Source organism: Camarhynchus parvulus, chromosome 3 (genome assembly GCF_901933205.1).
Source record: "Camarhynchus parvulus chromosome 3, STF_HiC, whole genome shotgun sequence".
Lineage (NCBI taxonomy): Eukaryota > Metazoa > Chordata > Aves > Passeriformes > Thraupidae > Camarhynchus > Camarhynchus parvulus.
In genome coordinates this window covers 5394196-5416486 of record NC_044573.1, presented here as the reverse complement: position 1 = coordinate 5416486, position 22291 = coordinate 5394196, and the positions used below count along the sequence as shown (strand labels likewise).

The following is a 22291-nucleotide window of genomic DNA, read 5'->3' as shown; positions in this document are numbered from 1 at the left end:
GAAACTGTTTAAGGGGAGGTCACTAACATGAGAAGCATGGTGATGACCTCTAACCACCACTGCACTCTTCTCCCTACCATTACAGAGCCCCTTTTACAGCCCAGTTTCCTCAAACCCATGAAGAAACCTCAGTGGAGGCAAAAAAAACTTTGTGTCTGTATCTTCCTTCCCCAAAAAAAGTGCATTTCTGCTTCTGCTCTGATTTCATCACACGTTTGGTAACCATTTCTGGGAGGTAAAAAACAGAACTGGAGGTTCATTCCCCCAGTATAAGGAGCACCCCTTCCAACCCAGACTATAGGTAGGCTGCTAAATGCCAACAGTTTTCTGTTTTCTCTGAGCATCATTTTTTTCTTTGACAAGAGGTTGTCTCCAGCTATCCCAGTATTAGAGAGGCTGAATCCAGCCAGGTCCTGCACCTCAGGGACCACAAGACAAAGAGTGGTCAGCAAATTTTCCTAAGTCCACCAAACTGCTGCAGAGAACAATGGAGCACCCATGGATCGAGGGAGCTGCCTTGCTGTTTGCTAGCAGGGAAGAAACTGAGTACATCTCTGCTGGGACAGTGGATGATCTTCTACTTCTCATTAAAAACAGATTTTTCTTTTTATTCTGAACTAGACAGTTCAGTCCTCCAGACTCCATTTTGGTACGTGTTAAAGGCACATTCACAACTGAATTCATATATGAATTTTTAGGAGTATTCTTGTTGGTGATATAAAATCCAGCTCGGGTCCAGTGCTCAGTTTCCAAAACATTTCAAAGCTCAATGTTCCCATGGAAACTTGAGATTCTTGAACTTGCCAGGCACGGTCAATAGCAACGTTACTCAACAAATTTCTGCAGCTATTTAGCCAAAATAAAATCCTTACACAGAGGGCTCACATTAAAATACACAATACAATCTAATTTATGCTCAAAAAGAAATCATGAATCACTTCTCACAGCTAATGGTGACTGCTCATTTAAGCTGACTGAAAATTGTTAAAAGCTTCTAAACATTCATTAGGAGTAGGTATTTTCTTGGCTGCTTAAGAATGCCTCTAATGTAACTCAAAGAGCTGCTCAAGCAAACTTTCCAATCCATGTAATGCCATGGATATTTCTACGTCAATTATTCTATCCCATAAACTTCAGAGTGTTCCAGAGTTCCTTCTTGCAGAACTCCTGTATCTTTGAGCTCTCTGACATTTAGTTTTCATCTTAAAGATGCCAAACTGTCCCATTTTCGGAGACAACTTCCTTTTTACTGTGGCCTGACATTCTGATGGTGTCTACAGAAAAAATGAGAATGGCAAGTGAATTTAAACCATCCTTCCATTATTGACTCCTTTATATCAGAAGATCCCAAGAACAAAAAACATCACATCCCTGACTTCATAGTCCATACAGGAGACGACAATGCACCGAAGAGAAAATAACTTCAATCAGAGCTCTTGAGCACACCGGGCCCTGTCCACGCCAGCAGGAGAAGAAAGGCAAAGTCACAACACTTACACAGAGGACGTGCAGGACAACAGCTCCATGTCTCCTGTCCTCATTCGTGAAGATGTCATTGGGGAACTCATGGAGAGCTGCAAAAAGCAGGGAGGGGGGAAAGAAAGCTCAGATGTTTAATCAGCTCCTCACACCCAGCCCACGAGCTGCTCAGTAGCACAGAGAGATGCTGCCCAACCCAGCCTTGCAGCCACCTGCCAGAGGCTCTGCCTCACCTCCCTGGGGCTCAGCTTACCTTGTCCTCAGGCATCACCTTCCCCAAATTTTACCGTGCCATTTCCTGCTGCGGCCAGCACCACCCTGTGACCCACAGATGCCCCCCTAGAGCACAGCCTGGCTCCTTCCTTGAGGGAAGCAGTCAGAGCTGCCCAGAGTAGGTGCAACATCTCCTGGAGGGGTTGGCAGCTCTCTTCCCACTGCCCAACAATCCACAGAACCACGGAGAGGAGCACAGCAAGCACTTCACAGCCTTTGCTGCAAATGCACTGCTGCAAGTCACTGAAAGAGAAATTCCCTCCATTTGCTCAAACGCCTTATTACTGCTCTGGATGTTAATTGGATTATGAAGCCCTTAAGAACAGCCTGCCAATTAGGTTGCAGGAATGGCTTTGGGTTATAAATCAAAAGGCCAGTGTGAAGACGATGCTCTAGCATTCAAGTGCTTCTCAGTAACTCCAGATTTTGAAACAACAGCTTTCTTCTAATGGTCAGTTCTTCACATTCAGCCATCAGCTGGAAAAAACCAAACTGCCTTTCACATCTTTAGCAGGCTCTTTCTGCCTTTCACATCTTTAGCATTAATAAAGCTCCAGCAATAGGGACTTAATTAGCAATTGCACAGAAGATTAAATGGAAAAACAATCCAGCTCACTCACTCTCCTGGTTTTGCTGCCTCTGAAGCAATAACTGAGCAAAAGGCAGCTGCATTTTAATTTTGCTCCTCATGCAAGCAACAGCTCTACCCAGGCACTGCACCAGAGGAGGAAACCACTCTTTTTTACATACAGTCTTTTACCCAAAGGCTCAGGTTATTACTGCTAATTGTATTCCTGTGGATTGGAAAATTCTATAAGGAGTCCTAACAAAGCAGCAGAAGCATCTTTAAAATATCCACAACAGAGGAACACAGCAATACCCTTCTCCTTTATGAGAACCAGAGATGCCTGTGACTTTTCATCACCAGTCAGGACTCACCCACCAGGAGCTGTGACTACTTCCTTCCAAGGCAGAACTAGTCCTGCCAGGCTGCCTTCCCCTCCCACCCCAGCACATCTGCTGTGTTAGAGCTGCCAAAGGTTGCCAGAAACCCCTGTGTAAGGTGTGCAGCCTAAGGAAGTAGTCAGGGAGGTACCAGCACAAGGACAGGAGTGAGGAAAACCCCAACAAGCAACACAAAACACTATGGAAGCTGAGAGACAAACAAAGGTAAATCAGGTGGGAAGGATTCATCCTTCCTCAGCAAAAACATCATTATGTCACAATCCAAAGAAAAATTTAAGAAAAAATCCCTGACCAAAGGAAACACAGGGAGGTCTGCCTGCAGCAATATGCAAAAATGGTTTGCCAATACACGTGTGTGGCTTCCCCTCCTCCTGCAGCTGCCTCTGAGACTTTACATTCATTGCAGACAGATGATAAAAATACAATCCTTTTATCAAGAGTGTCTAGGAGGTTCAAGGAGCCTGAAGTGCACCTAAGGTAAAGGCATAAGGGGAGAAAACAGTACAAAAACAGCATAAGGTGTCTTTAGTGTAGTGGCTGGGAATACTGGCCCTCCTTCCTGTGCACAGCAGAAATGCCCAGTGCTCCCTCAGGTTCAGGTTCTCACCCCTCACAGGCAGGAAATGCACCTGCTTTTCAGAGAAAATCCAGAACGTCCATCAGCACATCCTCCACAACATCGTCCCCAACACAAACACATTCAGTGGGTTACACTGGGAAACATGCAATTATAAACTAATGTATGCAAATCTGAAATCTGCTGCATTTTTATTAGCTGCATCAGGTGCAGATGAGTACAGATAAGAGGAGAGCTTTGCAAAACACAGGAGCTCCTTTCTAAGAAGAAATAAAGGGTGCTGCTGGAACACCACTCCAACAACAGCTGCCCTATTTAGTGGATTATAAAAGCTCAGACAGTTTGTTATTTCACTAAAAGAGTCCCCAGCCTTTGTCAGAAAATAGGTGCAGATTTTGCCAGGTTTATTTTGATTGCATAGAAAAAACCCCAACCACCCTGCCAATGAACCAAAACACAAAGAATAAAAGACTTCTGCCTAATAATCCACTCTGGTCCTGCAGACTTGGCAGGTATCAGATTGGAGCAGCAGAAGGGCAGGATCTTCACAGGGCTGGCTTAGCACCTCCCCAGTTACCTCCTGCATTGTGGGCATCAGGAATTCCCAGGGCATTCCCAGGGGGTTCCAGCCCTTGGACATCCACAACTCAGCCTCAGTTTTCAGTTCCTGAGGATCACATTCCCAGAAAACACTCTTTCCAGGGGTGCAGTTCTACCTTGCACTGGGGCAACTTGTAGAACTGTGAATGAATATAAGGATTATTCACATTTGGAAGCAACTGCAATTAGATGGCCATTAGCAAGGTAGGGATTGTTCAGCACAGAGAGCCCACACCTTTTGGGGACACCATCAAAAGGGTATGGCCAGATTCAGAGGAAAGGTCTGGATCTACACCTGCCAAGAGAAAATTATTTTAATCATAATACAATGAGCTGGAATTAATTCTTGTCCTGTTATTCTCAATTAGTGTGCAATTCTGTAAAATTGGAACCCTATTCAGCCCAGGCCACAGGTTATTTACAGAAGGTTCTGCATTGGCTGGCACAACACAAATCTGTCTCTGCCCAGGCCAGGTGTGCAGGGAAGGTGCTGCTCTACCACTCCTTGGGGGTGGCACTTTTCACAACCCTCTTCCCAGCTCCTCCTTTCCCTCTCACATTTAATGTTCCCACCTTTCCAAAAGGATTACTTTTCCAAAAATCCAGCATTGTACTGGAGCAATAGTTCCAAATGCTGTGACATCCACTTATTTTTTAAGAAGTCTTTATATTGCTAGCCAGTGTATCTACTCTGGGGACAAGAAAACCCTTGGGAAATCTCCCACAGCTTTAAGAAATAAAAGATGTTCAGCCTGGCCAATGAGTTACCAGCACAGAAAACTCACAAATTTACAGCCTTGGTTCATTTTCTCCTTTAAATATAATATATATTTTTATATATTTAATATATATTATATATAGAAATATATAAAATATATATTTAAATATATATAAATAATATATATAAATATATTAAATATATAAAATTATATTAAAATAAAAATATATTCAATATCATATATATTATATACAACATATATTAAATATATATTATATATATTTAAATATATATTATATATATTTTTATATATACATATATACATGTATGTATGTGTGTGTGTATATATATATATTTTTTTTTTCAATGTTTTACTCTCTACTAAGTGAAAATGGTGCTTACATTGCAGTGGCATAAGCCAAAATGCAAAGAGAGCCAAACTGTGGTGATACATCAATAATAAAACATTTTGCTAATGCCTCACTCCTGTCTCCACTTTGCTGCAAGGCAGCAGCTGAAGCAGCACGGGGCACAGAGCTCACAGTAAATCATGCAGCATGCCCAGAGGCACCATCCCACACCTTGCAGGGGCTTTTCCAGGCTCTGTGCCTGGCCTCTGGGGGGACAGTCACCCAACAGAGGTGGCAGCAAGAGGCACAGTGGTGGGAGCATCCCTGCTGAAGCCACTGAGGCTGGCCAGGTACCTGCTCACAGGGATGAGCCAGACAGAGCAGGTGTGGTGTGAACAGAATGGGAGAGGTCTGTGTTTCTATTGAGCAAGTTATGCATGGGTTGGGGGAAGAAAGGAGGGAGGAGATGGAGGAATGTGAGATGGTGAACCCTGTGCACCACGGGGAATTCAGAACTGGCAGCTCATTTGCATGGGAAGTGAGAACAAACATTACTCCCTGCTACTCTGGAGGAAGCACTGGAGAGAAATCACAGCCTGAAAACAGCTGCCAGAGCAGCTCCCAGGGCCCTGCACCCACGGAGCAGCTCCACTGCTGCCTCACAGCACCAATTCCAGGAAGGGCAGCTCTGGCCAGGCTCTAGGGGTGTTGTACCTGGGTGTACATGCACACAGCCACAGCATGCATGGTTCTGTGGGTGTCCCCAGCAGCTGAGCAGCTTGTCATTCCATACACCTCTGGCTGACAATTCTCCAGAATTTCACATGTTCAGAACTGTGCAGGAAGTGCAAAATGCATTTCCTTTGAAAGAAGCACGTGAAAAGCCCAGCCCTGCACACCCCACACAGCGTGTTCCCCTTTTCTCTACACTCCCCTGGCTGTGTGCTGGGTGGCACTGTGCCCCCAGACCCAAGTCCTGCTCCATCATGGGGCTCTTTCCCTATGCCAGCTGCACACACACTCTCCTGATGCTTTCCTCCAGTGCAGGAAGCACAGCCTTCAAGGAACAAACCCCTAAACACAAGCACAGCCCTTGTGAAGTCAAAAAGGTTCTGCCTTGGCTTCAGTGCAAATGAGTTGCTTGCAAGGTCAGAGGTGCATCGAGATCCAAGGACAACAAGCACATATATCTCAGAAAAAATGGGGGAGAAATCAGAAATAATAAATAATATGCAACAGCATATGGTTCAGAGAGAGTTTAAGTCAAATAACAGCAGCAAGTGACCTTTAAAGAGAAGGTTATACTTTCCTTTGTTCAGTACAGGAACTAATTTCTGTCACAGCAAGAATCAGGCAATTGTTTCCCAGGATCTTTGAGCTTTTATATTCCCGTGTTTCACTTGACCATGCTATACTTAATCTAATATATATATATATACATATACACACACATATATATAAAATACAAATATTGTATATATTATATTATATATAATACATACTATATAAAATATATACCTTTTTATATATTTATATATTTTCTATTTTTTATGTTAATATATATTTATATGTTATATTACTATATATAATATAGTAATATAATATATAATATAATATATAATTATATTCTATATATTATATATAATACATAAAATATATAATATATAATATGTGGAATGCAATATATAAAATATATATAATAATGTATATATATAAGTGCCTATATATTTTTATATGTATATTTTTAAATATATATAAAATATAAATGTGTGTGTGTGTGTGTATATATATATATCTATATCTATATATATAGATATATATATAGATATAGATATATAAAAAAATGTATGTTTAAGCTGACTGAGGGCAGGGGTAGATTGGATACCAGGAAGGAATTCTTCCCTGTGAGGGTGGCCAGGCCCTGGAACAGGCTGCCCAGAGAAGCTGTGGCTGCCCCATCCCTGCAAGTGTCCAGGGCCAGGTTAAATAGAGCTTGGATACCCTGGGATAGTGCCAGGAGTCCCTTGTCCATGGCAGGGGGTGCCACTGTACAGGTTTTAATGTCCCTTCCAACCTTTCTGGTATTCTGCAATAGATTTTGCTCTGCTCTGTGCCCCATCCTGAGCAGCAATTTCTCCCCGTGAGAGGCAGCACAGGGAGCTATCAGCACAAGTGCCAGTGGTACAACTTTTACAGACCTGAGCACAGCTGGTGTTGGATCAAGATGTTACCTTGACAAATGCTTCTGCGAAGTGATCCATTATCAGCCACACACTCTGGGCAGAAATAGCTGGTACAAGGAAGGCTCTCAGCGAAACCAAACAAGAAGAACAGAAACCAAGCAAGAAAAGAACAAATCCCTGGCTGGTTCCTGTCCTCACACGAACTGCCAGAAATTCCTAATAATTTACTGCCTTAATTACAGCTATTCTGGAGTTCCCAGACTTCTGTTGATTTGGAACGGAATACAGTCCCTCTTTCATTAGCTTTATTTTGGGTAACAAATATTTATATTGTGTTCATATCCATGGGCAGGCTAACCAAAAAAGGCAACTTTACAAGAAGCACTTCTATCAAGCCACCTGGAAAGGAAGAGATGCTGCTGTCACCTCTCTTATTTTCTGGGGGTGGGGAAAAGAGAGAGATTTTTTAATCTCTCAGCACCCAAAGTACTGGATGCAGGGATGCCATGAGCTCAAAGGAGGGAAGCAAATTCCCCTGGGAACATAGGGGTGCCTGGGAACCTAGATTGGAATACAAAACAAAAAAAAAAACCAAAACACCAAAACAACCTCCTGCAAAAAATCAAACTTTTGGATTTTGCCAGAAACATGTTTAAGGTTGTGGCTTAAGCACATGGTCCAGGAATAAAGGCAGCTTCAATGTGGGCTGGCTTTGGCAAGCAGCAGGGCAATGCCACCGTGAGCACCTGGAATGTGGCACATGGACAGCACCTTGGGCCAGAGGAGGATGTGAGGGGCATAGAGACCCTGGAGTCACAGAACCCTTTGGGCTGGAAAAGCCCTCACAGGTCACAGAGTGCAGCCCCCAAGCCAGCACTGCCCTCCAGCCAAAGCAGGCTCTGCTCCAGGCCTCCCCCAAGCCATCAGGGCAGGGATTTACTGCCTGCAAATGAATTTCAACATTTGAACTGTCCAGGCTGATGTGTGGAGCAGCTCTAATATGCTTTAAGCTCCATTGAATGTAAAAATGCCTAAAGCTATTACAATCTCTGCTATTTTACATTAGGCATCCCATGAAGTATTTTTCTTACTTTGATATAATCAGTGTTTACCATTATTTGGAGATTAGTTCTGGATAATGAGGACACATGGCCTGTCTCCTCTAGAGGCCCAGAGTTGGTTGAAAAGGCAGGGCAGCCCTGCCATTACAGGGAGCCCCTGTCCTGACACCCTGGGGAGCACAGGACAGGACCCAGAGCATGTTAGGATTTTCCATTTAAGCTTAAATGGCACCCAGAGGATCTGGTCCCTTCCCCTCTCAGCCATAACAGAAGCAACTTTCCTTTCCCATTTCCATCCCAACACAAGGTGCTTAAAGTGCTCAGGCACTTAAATCTCATGAAAATTATATTTAGCAAATCAGAGACAGTTCCATACTTCAGACATCCATCATTTAGCTCTTTGCATGTAAAACTGGCAGGGAAAATTTCCATTTCAAGATTGCAAGGTTAAAATGCTACACCTACCTAAAGCATCTATAAAAGGAAATTAGAGCAATTCTTTACTTTGATAGAGCAATAAAAGTACATTAGATGGGAATTCTTAGGGGTGTAAACATTAGCATGGGAGGGATTTTCAGGTGACAAAGCTCTCAGGATGACAGCCAGCCTTTTCCAAAGCATCCCAACACCTCTGGCTTCAGCTTGGCTTGGGATCAGCCACAAGCCCAGCTCTTCTGGAAGAGAGATGCAGTCAGCTCTCTGCCTGGCTGAAACCCACAGCACAGGGGACTTACTTGTGCTCTTTCAGCATCATCACATCTTCTCCAGCTCCTTTTGCAGTTCATTGGCATTTCTGAACACCCCTCTGCTCCTCCAAGCATACCTCAGACCCTCAGCTCACACCAACTGCACACCTGACAGGTTCCCCAGAGTCACCTGCTAATGGTCTGGCCGTTATTTAATCCAATTTTTCAGCTACTGCACTGAAAATATCCATGTTCAACTGGGAGGTTTCTCAGCCTACTAATTACCCTGCCACCAGCAATTCCCTTACTCCACGCTGAGATTTCAACCATTTTCTCAGTGTTACATGCATTCATCATGCACCTGGCAACGACCATCTCAGAGAAGACTGAGACTGTCCCAAGAAATGAGATGAAACACATTATTTCTAAAAAGAGTCCAGGCAACTGCACACCATTCTGCTGAGCAGAGGCAGATGGAAACTGGGGATGGCTGTGGAAAGAAGAGGATGCAGCAAGCAAGGTCTTCCATGGATGGGAACCACCACAGCTCTGTCTAAACAAACTAATTGCTTTCCAGCAGTTAGCACTGACTAAGGACCAATGCGACTCCCACAGCAAGGTTTTCACAACACCCTTTGGAATCAGTGCCCTCAGAGGGCTTAGGTCAGTGAAACTGGGGCTTCTGGCTCTCCAGCACAGTCCTGACAGAGTGCACACTTTCTGTTCCCCACACCTCACCTCTGAACTGCACAGGAAGCTTGAGAGATTTTTGTCTCCTTTGTAATGATCCATAAAGTGCCACTCTTCCTTCCTACTCTCATTTTGTCCAGGAGAGCATCCCTGATGGGGGAGCTCAGTGCTGCTCATGGGACCAAGCCAGAGAGCGAGCACCATCAGGGTCCAGATCCTGGGAAAACCCACACCCAGGCTTTGCTCTGTGTCACATGGCAGAGCTGCGTCCTGCCCTTTCCTCTGGGGTCCCCCTAACAGATTTCAGTTTTGCTTTCCTCTTTTCCTCCTAGCTCGTTCCTACAGGGAAGAAGAAGTGGTTCAGTTTATTCTGTGACTGTGGGGAAAAGTGAACACGCAGCTCATGCAGATGAAGAAAAGCACACAGCAGGTCCCTCTGCAGTTATGCATTTTGCTTTATGGTGACAGGCAGGCTTAGAGCCCAATCTCCAGCATAAAAATCACATCAATCAATGTCAGCATACTAGTCATACATCAGAAAGACAATACTGGCTTTAAATAGGTACCAGTGGTTGCAGAAGACGAGGCGTTTCCAGAACTCCATCTCCGAAGCGCCTTTCATCTCACCCAGAAACTGAAAGCCCCTAAATATAGGACTACTGTTAAAAATTCATGAGCTTCAGCAGCTATTTATCAAAGTCATGGGAATAGGATATTTTCATGATGGTGGATGGCTTGACATTCATTACTAATAAGCAAATGTGCCCTTTATTACCATTTTAGAAGAGAACATCGCTACTGATACCCAAGGAACATTGCATTACCACTGGGCCTTAGCATTAGCTTTGCTACAATACACACATCACTGCCATCTGGATGCCTCATGCTTATTAGCTCCCAAATGATGATGTGCACGAGGCCAGCTCCCTGGAGCTTGACCACACAAGGCTGCTGGGAAGGTCTGTCCCAAAGGTGGGACTCCTCTCCACGAGCCGTAGAGTGATCCCTCCTCCCTCCAGGCCCCTGGATGCTCTCAGCAGAGTCCCAGCTCCTCGGTGGCAGTGGCCACTGGACAGAGGCAACAGCCCCTGCTCATTGCAGGGCTGCAGATCAGCAGCAGGGACACTGCTGTGGCCACAGCCCCATGGCAGGTGACAGCGCTGACGGGGGCATCACCAATGGCAGCTCCTTTCACAGCCTCCCACCACAATCATTTGACCTTAAAGGATCAGTCAGAATGAAGAAGAAGTGAAAGAATAGTTCCTCTCTGTGATGGTGTAAGTTTCTCATGTCCTTTATACATGCAAACATTTCTACACTTTCTATGCTGACATGGAAAAAGCATTCATTGCTCTCTGCTGGAAGAAAGCAGAAGCAGAGAGGAAGGAGGAGCTCCCTCACATCCCTCACACGACAAGACAAAGCTGGACACAAAAAAGGTTTGATTTCAGTGGATCCTCAAGGATTTGTTCTTCCAAACAATCAGAGGGAGCTCCAAGGGCAGCTGTAATTACATCTAAATCCCCACACAGGCAGGACTCTCTTACATGTGGCTGGAGAAAGGACCATCTGTTTTACTAAGGTACTACTAGGCTCTTTTTTAATTTTCTTTTTTATCCCAATTATATCCTTTCCTCCCCTTCCTCCCTAAATGGAACCATTGCATTGCTAATATCCAGAGTCTTAAAATAAGATTATGTTTTCAAATGAGAGAATCTTTAAAGTCTTTAAATACCTTAAAACGGCGAACCAGTCTTTCAATCAATTCCAGAGGATACACTTACAACTTCATTATTCTGGAAGAGCCTACATTTACCAGGCAACAAATGAGAAGCATTCAGGGGAAGTGCCTCCAGCCTCTCCTTTGATGAGCACCCCAGAATCTCTCTCTGGGGCTCCTCCAGAGCTTCAGACCTGCCAGAGAGGAGGGAGAGTATGGTCCTGGTTTCAGAGGTACCACCAGCCAGCAGGAAGGGAACCACAACACAGCAATCTGTGGGGGCTTTTAAACTGTTTCTCCTCTTGCAGCCCCTCCTAGCTCTGTTTTCCACAGCAAAATCCTGTGTCATGGAAAGGTCAGCTTGTCAGGGTGGTGCTGGCACTGCTGATGTTACAGCTACAGCTGCAGACAGAAAAAGAGCACCCCAGAGATGTTCTCCCATCAATGCCTTACCTAATACCTTCCATTTTACACCAAATATCATCCATCTCATCACCCTGTTCTCCCTCCTGCCACCCTGCCATGGAAAAACAAGAAGGCAGCATTCCTATCCTCCAGGAAAGTCCCTTTGAGTGAAGGAAGCCAGATTTGACATACATTCTGCACAGGCTGGAGCGGCAGAAGGGTCACATCATGGACAAGAACCCTCCCTTGCATGTTGCTTCTCACTGAGCAAACTCCAGAGATTCCCAAAGACCAGGGCCATGAGCTCACATCCTTCTTTCTCTGGGAGCTCTGGATGCACTCCTGGGATGAGGGATCCACCTGCACCCCACTGGGTCCAGGACAGGCTCCCACACAGGGCACTGACCACCTCCAGCTGCTGGGCTCAAATATTGACTGTGTGCTGCTGCCTGTGCCCTGACTTACACAAAATCCATCACTCCCACCCCATCCCAACACACAGCTCATGAGGGCAGCTCATGAAAACCACCCCTTGCTGCCTGCTGCACAAACACCTGGGCAGGACAGCGCTGATTCCTACAATCTTCTATGGAAACTTGCTCCTCAGCTAGCACTGGGACCTTCCTGAGCCACAGGGAAAATGCAAATGCTTTAACCTCAGCCATTTCTTATTGCAAATTCACAGTCCAACTCCACTTCCTAACAATGCACAGACATGCTGCAGTAAGAAGTGGCCCAGAGCCCCTGAAAGCATTAATATAGAGAAAATCCACCTGCACAACACGTGGCTTTTAGTTTTAATGGCTGCAAGGAGACAGAATACATTTAAAGGAAAGCTAGGGAGGATGGCAAGCATCTCCTTGCATTTCATCAGGCTACAGAAAAGCAGTGCACCACTGAAGATCAGAGCCAGAGACCTGGCAAAGGCACAGGCAGCAGGAACAGCCAGGCAGCCCAGTGAGGGACACAAACCAGCTTGGGATGTGAGCAGGGACACAGAGGAGACACTCCAGAACCAGCTGCAGAGCTGCAGAACCAGGCTGTGAGCTGCTCCCAGTGATTCATGCTGTCAGGAGGAGGCTTCCCTCAGCCACACAATGATCCAGGCTAATTTCCTCTGCTGACCTATACACTGCTGTGTCACACTCGGGGAACACATGCCAGCCACTTTCAAAGAGCTTTGGGGAGCTTTAGCCAGAAGGGCAATGGATTTCAGTGGCAATCACACAGCTAAATACCATGTTTCCCTTGGTGGCATAACCTTTGCATAACTGTCACACTTCCCTGCCATCAATAATCTGCAAACAGCCTTAAAAAAGGCCTCTCATCTCCCTTGCACGAGCCATTTCAGGGGCACACCTGCTAAGGGACCCTGTGCACCCCAATGCAGTCTCTGAGGGTGTTATTCCCAGGTGCCATGCAGGAGCCCAAAGCACAGCACCTCTCTCTGCCTGGTTACTGGTCAGAACCAGGGTGAGGATGCAGTGGAGATGCAGAGATGTGTGTGCACAGCAGCTGGAAGTCCTTTCAGCAGGGGAAACTCTGGCTGTTTGCAGAGACCGAGGGCAGAACACACCACCACGCACTGCCAAGCTTTGGGGCACGCAGCTTTGCTGCTGCACAGACCTTGGGCATGAAACAGTGAATCCTGGGGCGGCAGTGGTCTGGGAAAAGGGGATTGCTGAGAGCCAGGCAGGGCATGGCTGTGCATGCTAACAACCTGCTGCATGGCAAGGCCTTCCATGGCCGGAATGACACCAGAGTGCCCCAGCACTCTCCAAGGAGAAGCACCAAGGCACAGCAGCCAGCAGCTCTTTGTGCCCTGCCACACACACAGCAGGAGACTCTGCACAGCAGCACCTTTCTACTCACAGTTCCACACCCAAAGCTCTTTCCTGGGCTGTACACCCCTCTCAGCCCCACCAAGGGAAGTGGAGGACAAACCACAGCGAGCACAGCCATGAGATCCCACACAACAACAGAGCAGTGAGCAAACAGGTCCTGACTCAGACAGGTTTTGCTGGTGTTTTGTTCCTTTTTGAAGGAAAAGCCCTGAAACATTTTAGCTACACACTGCTGCTGGCATCTCTGTGTCTAAACTGGATTTCCTAAAGCACAGGGCGCAGCAGCAGACTTCACTGTCACCCAGGTGAGATGCAGGGACATCTCAGAGAAAACAAGATGACAACACCATGGTGCTTGGCAATCTCCTGCTCTATTCTCCAAAACAGCCCGAGTTTTTAGAGGCTTTAAAAGCCAAAAAGCTCTCCTCCAACCAAACAATGTCATGATTCTATGATAATTAACACAACCAACAGAAACCTGCCCTGTGACAGCAGTGACCAGAGTGACCCAGCACATCTCTGCTGACCACCTGGACACAGAGCCCAGCAAGGAGATGGGGTCACCAAACCAGGAGGGTAACAGCCTGCTGCTGGCCAGGATTAGTTCATCCCTGCATTCCTCCACAAAACCAGCTCCAAAAGGATGGATGGCACACAGCAGTTGCTGGCAGCTGCAAATTTGGAATTGGGCAAGAAGCAACCAAGTATTTGGATCACAAATACGCATTTGTTCCACTTCTACGGCTCCTTGCCATGAGATTTCCCAAACTGCTGCAAAGAGCTGACTGATCCTCTCGAGGCACAGGCATCACCCTTGTCACTCCAGGGAGCAGCACAGAGGGGCAGGGGGATGAAGTGACTCATGAGATGGCAAAGCAGCACCAAGGGACTGCCTTGTACACTCACAGACTGAAATACTTTCTCTCCTTTCCACCAGGCTCAGCATCATCACCAGAAACAGCCCCACCCCTTCCAAACCCCAATAAAAACCCTTCAAGCTTGATGTTATGGGGCTCAAACCACAAAGCTTTTATGGAAATGCCTCCCTCCTGCCTCCAAAAGCCCTGATTTTATTCAGCTCTCTGCTGAGAGTTTCCCTATCGTAATTTGGCTCAGCCAGAGCAAACTAAAACCAAGGTAAGTCTTTCTGCTGACTGCTTTAATCCACCTGAAGCCCTAAACACACAGGGTTGGCTGATTTCTAGGGCAACAGTGCAAGCTGGGAATAAGACAGCTTCAGAGGTCTGGACCTCTTGGAGGGGGCCTGGATATGGAATACAGCTCAGGCATCGAGGGACAGAGCATCTGATCAGCCCAGTGCTGGGTTATTCTGGTGGAAATCTGGGATGCACACTTCAGCTTGCTATCAATGCCATAATTGAGTGCTGAGACCGAGAGCAGCATCTGACCCCCCAGAACTACCCAAAGTCATCTCCACTTGTACAGAGTGACTGGATGGGAGGAGGTTCCCTGCCCAGCGTTCACCAAACCAGAGCAGGAACACCCTGGTGCAAGGAGATCTGGCACGTGCCAGGCAGGGAAGCACATTTTCCCCCTTCCCTTCCCTTCCCACACCTGACTTTTCCCTGGCCCACTGTGCAGGTGTCTGGGACAGAGCCCTGGATGCCACAGAGCACACACTCTTCCCAAAGCACGCACTGCTGACACTATGCCACAGCCATGAAAACAGGACACACTTTGTGCTTTTCCCACAGCAAGGCTCCATTGATCAGCAAAGCAGAATATTTTTGCCCCAGCCACGGGGAAGGAATTAATCTGTAAATCAGCACGCCCTTGGACGATGCCTGGGGAAGGCATTACCATCCCCACCTAATGCATTTTCTGATGAGTTTCCTGAAAGGCTTCCTAGCCCTGAGCAGGGAAGCTTTTCCTGCACAGGACAAGGCTCTCTGGCACTCCACCACAGCAGCCTGCTCCCCATCCAAGCACTGCAGAGGCCAAGTTTTCCTTTTTCAGCTGTATGATATACACAGCTGGAGGTCTACTATGTGGATAGGATCCCCAGGGAGGGTTTGTGGTTGGCTGGGAACATTTCCTAAGGTGTTTTTGAAATCTCTTTTAACTCTGAGATTTTTCCCCTCTTCCCCGTTGTTCCTCTTATTGCTGCCAAGCTGAAACATAATGAGTTCATTTAAACTGGAAGTGGAAAGGTTTGCAAGGGATCTGTGAAGCTTTAGCTGTTCCCATGTCAGGGGCAAGGGTGAGCAGGGCTGGCTGAAACATCTCTAACAACAGCTATATTTCAAACACAAGAAAGAACCACCCAAACTCCCTAACACTGAAATTTCCATTTCAGAGTATTTCAGTGCTTGTCAAGCTCCCCAGCGAGGCTTTACCCGAGCTGACCTTCCATGATCTCCTGGCACCAGGCCACGGGGAAATCCCCAGACTCTTTGCTAGGGTCCCATCACTCAAAGTAAGAAAATCAACAGTTTATAAACATTGGAGAAACACCAGGAATACAAAAGCACTCTCAAATCACACCTCTTTCTTGTCCTTTCCTGCCTGCTGTGCAATTTACAGTTTTACTTTTATTGCCTGGCCACCCTCAATGCCAAGGAGCACAGTCAGCCACAGCAATCTGCCTTTTGCAGTCATGTCACAGACATGCCAGGGATTTGCTAATCAGCCACTCCTGCTCACTGCATCTTCCAGGTTAGACCTTTCCCCATCCAGAAGAGGACATGAGGACACAAAAAACACATGGTTAACATCCTCACTGTTCAGCAGAGTCAGGAGACTTCACCCAAGAACCAACCATGATCTGCTGGGCCCGGCACGGAGAGCAGGATCAACTTTGCACCTTTTATTAGTGAACAAAATACACATGCAAAAGGGTTCTCCCAGTCTCACTCAGCTGGCTGGTGGCAGATCTGGAATGATAAGCTTCAAAATTCCTGGTCTGCTGATTTATTTTGGCTGCCAGTGCTACATCTGATGAGCCCGGGGTGACACAAAAGGCTGCCCCAGCTCCCGTGATTTTAGAGATGGCTGACACTCATTATGTTGGTGTTGCATTTCAGTGCACTGCAGAGACCAAAAAGGTTTAGATTTGTTTAAACCAAAAAGTTTAGATTAATTTAAAAAGCATATTAGACTAACTCATGGGAGACTGGTCCTGTCAGTGCCTATCAGACATCCCAATTCGGACACAACTGCTGAAGAGCAACTAGTTCTGCTGGAGCTGGGATAGTAAAACCAACCTCTGGCCTAGCCCACTGCAGAAGCTCTCTATACCTCCTAAATATACCAAGCCACACACCTGCAGCACTTTCTCTGTGGGGCAAGACCCAAAAATAGCCAGATTCTGCCTACAATGCCTTCTGAGCTGGCACCCAGCGGTGGCAAAGGTCAAGTGTGCTTTGTTTTGGCACTGCTCAAGCAAGCCTGCCCCTTTCCAGAGAGGGCAGCCAGACCAAAGATCCTATTTCCAACACCAGCCACAAAGTTTATGTTTCACCTCCATCCTTGGCAGCTGTTTGCAGTTTTTACTGTTTACCCTCATATTTATTCCAAAAACAACACAACGTGCTCAACGAGGCTATGTCAGGAGAACGCAGCACACAAAATAATATCAGCAGGCAGGTCACTGGAAGTTTAGTGGCTGGATGCCAATCAGATAATGATCTGCAAGCTGTTTCTCAACACGTGGGTGAGCACATGGGACCCTGGGCTGCAAGCAAAAGGCATGTTTTTTTCTAGGAGATGAAGCACTCTCAGCACACCAAGGTATACCAGCCCACAGAGTGATGGAGTTACTTGAAGCTGTGCACACCTTTTTGTCTCATGGCAGTTCATTAAGCAGAAGAGAAACACATTCCCACCTGAACATTGAGCTGCCAGAGCTCCCTCCTGTTGCCCCAGGAATGCCACTCAGCTTAGGAATGAAACACAGCAGAGCATCCACAGGGTCCTTGAGAGCCCTCAGCTCCCAAGGCAGGGATTCCTCCACCCGAGGAAGCTGCTCCAGTCTGGCACCTCCATGAACCATGAACACCTCCCTGCAGTCCTGTACAGACCTTCTGCACAACACTGGATTTGAGCTGGGACCTCACTGGTCCCAGTTTGGGGCTGGGCTGGTTTTCCCTCTCAACCCTTTCTAGGAAGCTCTTCCACACTGCCCATCTTGTGGCTAGAAATTTCTTGTTTCCAGCCTGTGTTTATCCATTGCCCATTCCTATGCCCCGTTGTTGTGCCAATCCTGCCCACAAGTTTAGTGCTAACCTCTGGGTATGCACAGATAGCACTTGATTTTTTTTTTTTATTATTGCATCAAGTAAGACAAAGGTGTTGTTTTTCTTGTTCTGAGCCTCCACAGTCCCCTGATTATCCCAGTATTTTCCATTTACCTGCTCCAGCCTGAGTTCCTTCCTCAGTGTGCTGACACTGCTGCAGCGAGCAGTCCTAACAAGCTCTCCATAGAGCTGTGGGCTGTGAACATTTTCTGATCCCTGCTGGAAATGCTTCATGTGCCAGAGCTCAGGAACTGGCTGCCCTCTGTGCAGGAGCTGTGCTGGGAGCTCCTCTCACAGCTGTGGCTGCTGTGCTCATCCTCATGGCAACCTGGTTCTCCTCCATCCCAACCCACAGCTGCTTGCCTTCCAACCTCTGTACACAAACCACCACCAAATACACGAAAAACAACCAATCCCAGGACCCAAATCTGGATTAATCCATCTATTCAATTGTTTCCAAGCTGCCTGCTTCTGCAGGAGCATAAAACTTCAGGGCCACACAGCTGGGCAGTGCAGATCCTGCCTGGGGGATTGATTTACTCCCCTGGTGGTTCCCCAGGGAGCTTGGAAAAGGCATGGACTCACCCTGTGCATCCTTTCTTCACACATCCATAAGATCTCAGAGTGCATTTTATCCAACAAGTTCCACTGCACAGTGATCCTCTCCCTGTGCTGTGGAAAGATGTGGAAACCCAGGGAATATTTCCCTGTCTGCTCTGGGGTGTCCTGACCCCTAGGGAAGCACTGACTTTGACCGTCATTCATGGAGAAAGTTTCCTAAACTCCAGAACAGACTGGAATCCACTAAGGTGTGAAGCAGATTATAGAGAGCAGTGTATGTGTATCTTTTGGGTGGGAAATTCAGGTTTTGGGATTTTTAGTATGTTGTGGATGGAAGCAAGGTGGAGGGCACAGGGTGTCATCCTGGGCTGCTTCTTCATGCTCCTTCTTCCTCCTTCTTCATGGGTTGGGTGGCATTTTGTAATTGGGTGGAAAAGTCCGCATTGGGGGCTCTTTGGGATCAGTTATTGGGTTAAAAGGGAAAATAATCTGGGTGTCAGCTCTTAATTGGACAGTTTAGCTTTAAAAGACCTTGTAACAAGAGACTGTTGGCCATTTTGGCAGCGTTTTTCCAGTGCACTGAGCCTGGTGTGGACAGCGTGCAAAACTCCAGATAAGGTAACAATAAACAAGAGAAAGAGGCCAGGGCAGTGGGGTGGTTCTCCAGAGCCACCTAGGCTCGGTGACAATGACACAGGCCCGTGGCCAGCATGGAGGGGGCATTCATTCCTTCTGGCCATCCACCACAGCCCACGTGCGCCTGCAGAAGCGGCTCAGGCCGTGCCTCACAGAGCTGTCCCCTCTCTGATCCATGACCAACACCATGCTGAGGGCTGAGGAGGCAGCAGGGACCTGACAACATTCCTGAGGATGCCCAGGCTGCAATAAAACCCACCTGGCTCCTCACCAAGGTACTCCTTGTGTTCCTGTCAGGAGGGAAGAGCTGCTTCTGATGGCAGCAAGGGAGAGGGACAGACCACACAAGCACAGGAGGACAGCAGGGAAGAGCTGGCACAGGATAACAAAAGTAAAGTAAATCCCCTAAAAGGCTGGCTTGGAAAGGTTACAGCTGACCCCTGTCTTACTGAACATAACTATCCTCCTGTTCAACAAGGTACATGCAATTATTTCTGGCTACAATTACTGAATTGCAACATTTTTGACTCCTTAAGAAAAGCAGCCTGATCTTTCCCAACCATAATCTTTTGCAGAAAAGATTCTGCTACCCCTCACTGGAGGCAGTCCCAGGAATTTCTTGTTAGCAAAACAAAATTTTGTATGTACACTCTAATGGTATTAGTTAAGTAAAAAGAGGGGGTTTGATAATTTTCCCTTAAAATAACCATCTGCAATACACAATTGCAGGTAAAAGGCAAACAGATGAGGAGATTAACTCTCCAGAGGCAGACAAATGCCATCTGGTTTGTGAATCATATTCTAGGTATGACACTCTTCTGGCAGATGATACATCTTTTGACATACACAAATGTGTTTTGCTAAAATAAATAAATTAATAACTAAAAGTAATGCTTAAAAGCTCCCTTCCCTCAGGTAACCCTCCATAAACCCCCAAAGCTGCAACAGAGCCCTTCATTCCTCAATCAGGGCTAAGGAGTGATGGTTTTAAGCTGAAGGAAGGTGAGTTTACATCAGATGTTAAAAAAAATTATTTTTACAATGAGGATGCTGAGGCCCTGGCACAGAGAAGCTGTGGCTGCCCCTGGATCCCTGGAAGGGTCCAAGGCCAGGCTGGATGGGGCCTGGGGGAGCCTGGGACAGTGGAAGGTGTCCCTGCCTGTGGCAGGGAAATGAGATGAGTTTTAAGGTCCCTTCCCACCCAAAGCAGTCAGGGATTCTGTCCTCAGCCCTGCCTGGCACTTGCTCCTGTGCTCAGAGGCACACCTGGCACTGAGACCAGGCAAGCAGAAGAGCTTTGGGCCCTTCAGCTGGAATAAAGACACCAGGAAGGGTCTTCATAGCATTCACTGTGGATTTCAGCCTTTCCCCTCCTTTTCATGCTGCACCTCCTCTCAGCAAGACAAGCCATTCCCTTCCAGCCCAGGCAATCCTTTTGTTCCAGGGAATCCTAGAGCTAACTTGCCTTTCACTGCTGGAAATTGTTCCCATCAGGAATGCTGAGTCAGGAACCCCAAGTCTGGAGCAGTTGTGCTGTGGTTAAAAACAAATCCATCATCTTTCAAGACTTTCCCTGTGTTATCTGCAGGCTTTACTGCCTCACTAGATGTTATTGCATTATTTCCAAATTTCCCACAAGGCTCTTCAGTCTTGAATGTCTCACAAAAACACCAAGTTACATTTTACAGAAAACCACAGAGTATTTCCCTGAAGTTCACATATAAGAAAAGTTACTGGGCAGAAAGATGAACACAAACAGCTACTAGGAAATTATTACAGACACCTAGAAGCAAGATGAAGATTCTTCTTTTGCTCCAAGCAAAAAAACCTGGACTCAGCTACACAAAGGTGGGTGTGAGCGTGAGTGGCCAGCCTAGCAGCTCCTGCTGCCCCAGCCCCTGAGGCTCCAGGGTTTGCAGAGTGTGAAAAATGCATGTATTTTATGATTGGCTTTTTGCAAATATTAAAATGAATATTACATGTGTTGTGTTAGAAAGTAATGCTGTATTAATTCTCTTAAGTAGTGTACTAAATATAGTTTTAGGTTATAAAAAATGTTAAAATAGAAACTATGCTATGTAAGGATACTTTTTTTAAAGAAAGGACTCGCAGTGACATAGCAGCCACAGGACACCTAAATCTTTCAGAGAAAAAGAATTTATTGCTCTCTTAGCAGAAGAAACCAACTTCTTCCTGCCTCAAAGGCGCTGTCAGGATTCAGAGGAAGAAGTTGAAGATGACCAGACAGAATCCTGTGTTTGAATGGAATTTATGCATCGTGTATGAGGTGTATGAATATGCAACAGGTTATTGTTTTTAAGGGTTAATCCTTTGTTAACAGGTGTCCTTTTTTGGGCTTGTGCTGCCCAGAAAAAGGTACCCGGACATCCGTAACTCTTTGTTTCTATTGTCTCATATTGTCCGAATCCAAATTGTCCAAATAATTATTACTCTAATTGTATTACTATTTTTTATAACCATTTTATTACTATTAAAGTTTTAAAATTTTAAAAACAAGTGATTGGCGTTTTTCACACAGAGCCTGCCCAAGACGACTAAAAAGCCACTGCTGCTGCTGCTGCCACTGCTGCTGGCCACTTTTGGATTGGGGTGTTTGGATTTTCTAAAAATTTAATTCAACTAAGACCCTGAATACTGATTAGATCTAAGCCCCAGCCTAACCCTTCCAATGTTATGTAATCCCTAAAATCCAAAAAGCCTTGAAAAGCTTAAATGTGACAGTGCTGGTGATGTCATGCTGCTGAAAGGTTTCCATGGAAACCCCTCCTACCTCTGCCATATGCCTGTGGCTCTCAGTGCCCAGCATCCTCTGCACAATGCCCCCAGCACCACAGCTGGGGAGAACTGGGAGGGAATTCCTGCAGCCTGCCAGGTGCACCCCAGCTCCCTCAGCACCCCAGCCAGCCATGCCAGCATAAAAACCATCAGTACCCAAGAGATCTCCCCACCAGAACCCCTTAAAGAACCAGGCAATGCTTCTGAAAAGGGGACGCTCAGTCCTGGCTCCCTCTGAGGCACATCCTTGTCCCCATTCCCAGCTCCCATCCCACATGCCAGCTGCCCTGCAGGACAGCCTGGTAGCATTCACTCAGTGCCACCTCACCCTGCCAGAGGGTCAAACCCATTTTCATCACAAGCAAGTTCAAAAACAAAACCAGGAAAAACAAGTGAACGTCAAAAAGTGTTCCTGAATCCTTGTGTTTGCAGAAAAGAGCTTAAAAACCTCAGGTTTTTCAAACCTGAAAGCAACTAAAAGAAGAAATCT

At 46.4% G+C, this 22291-nt stretch overlaps 1 protein-coding gene across 2 annotated transcripts in view; it reads right to left on the bottom strand.

Moving 5' to 3' along the window:
* Positions 1–22291, bottom strand: part of SLC24A3 (solute carrier family 24 member 3) — a 98510-nt gene that overhangs the window by 43849 nt on the left and 32370 nt on the right. For both annotated transcript variants that reach the window (XM_030944342.1, XM_030944343.1), the window contains exon 3: positions 1498–1574. The gene's annotated coding sequence lies outside the window, so the exon portion shown is untranslated. The remainder of the gene's footprint in view (positions 1–1497; positions 1575–22291) is intronic.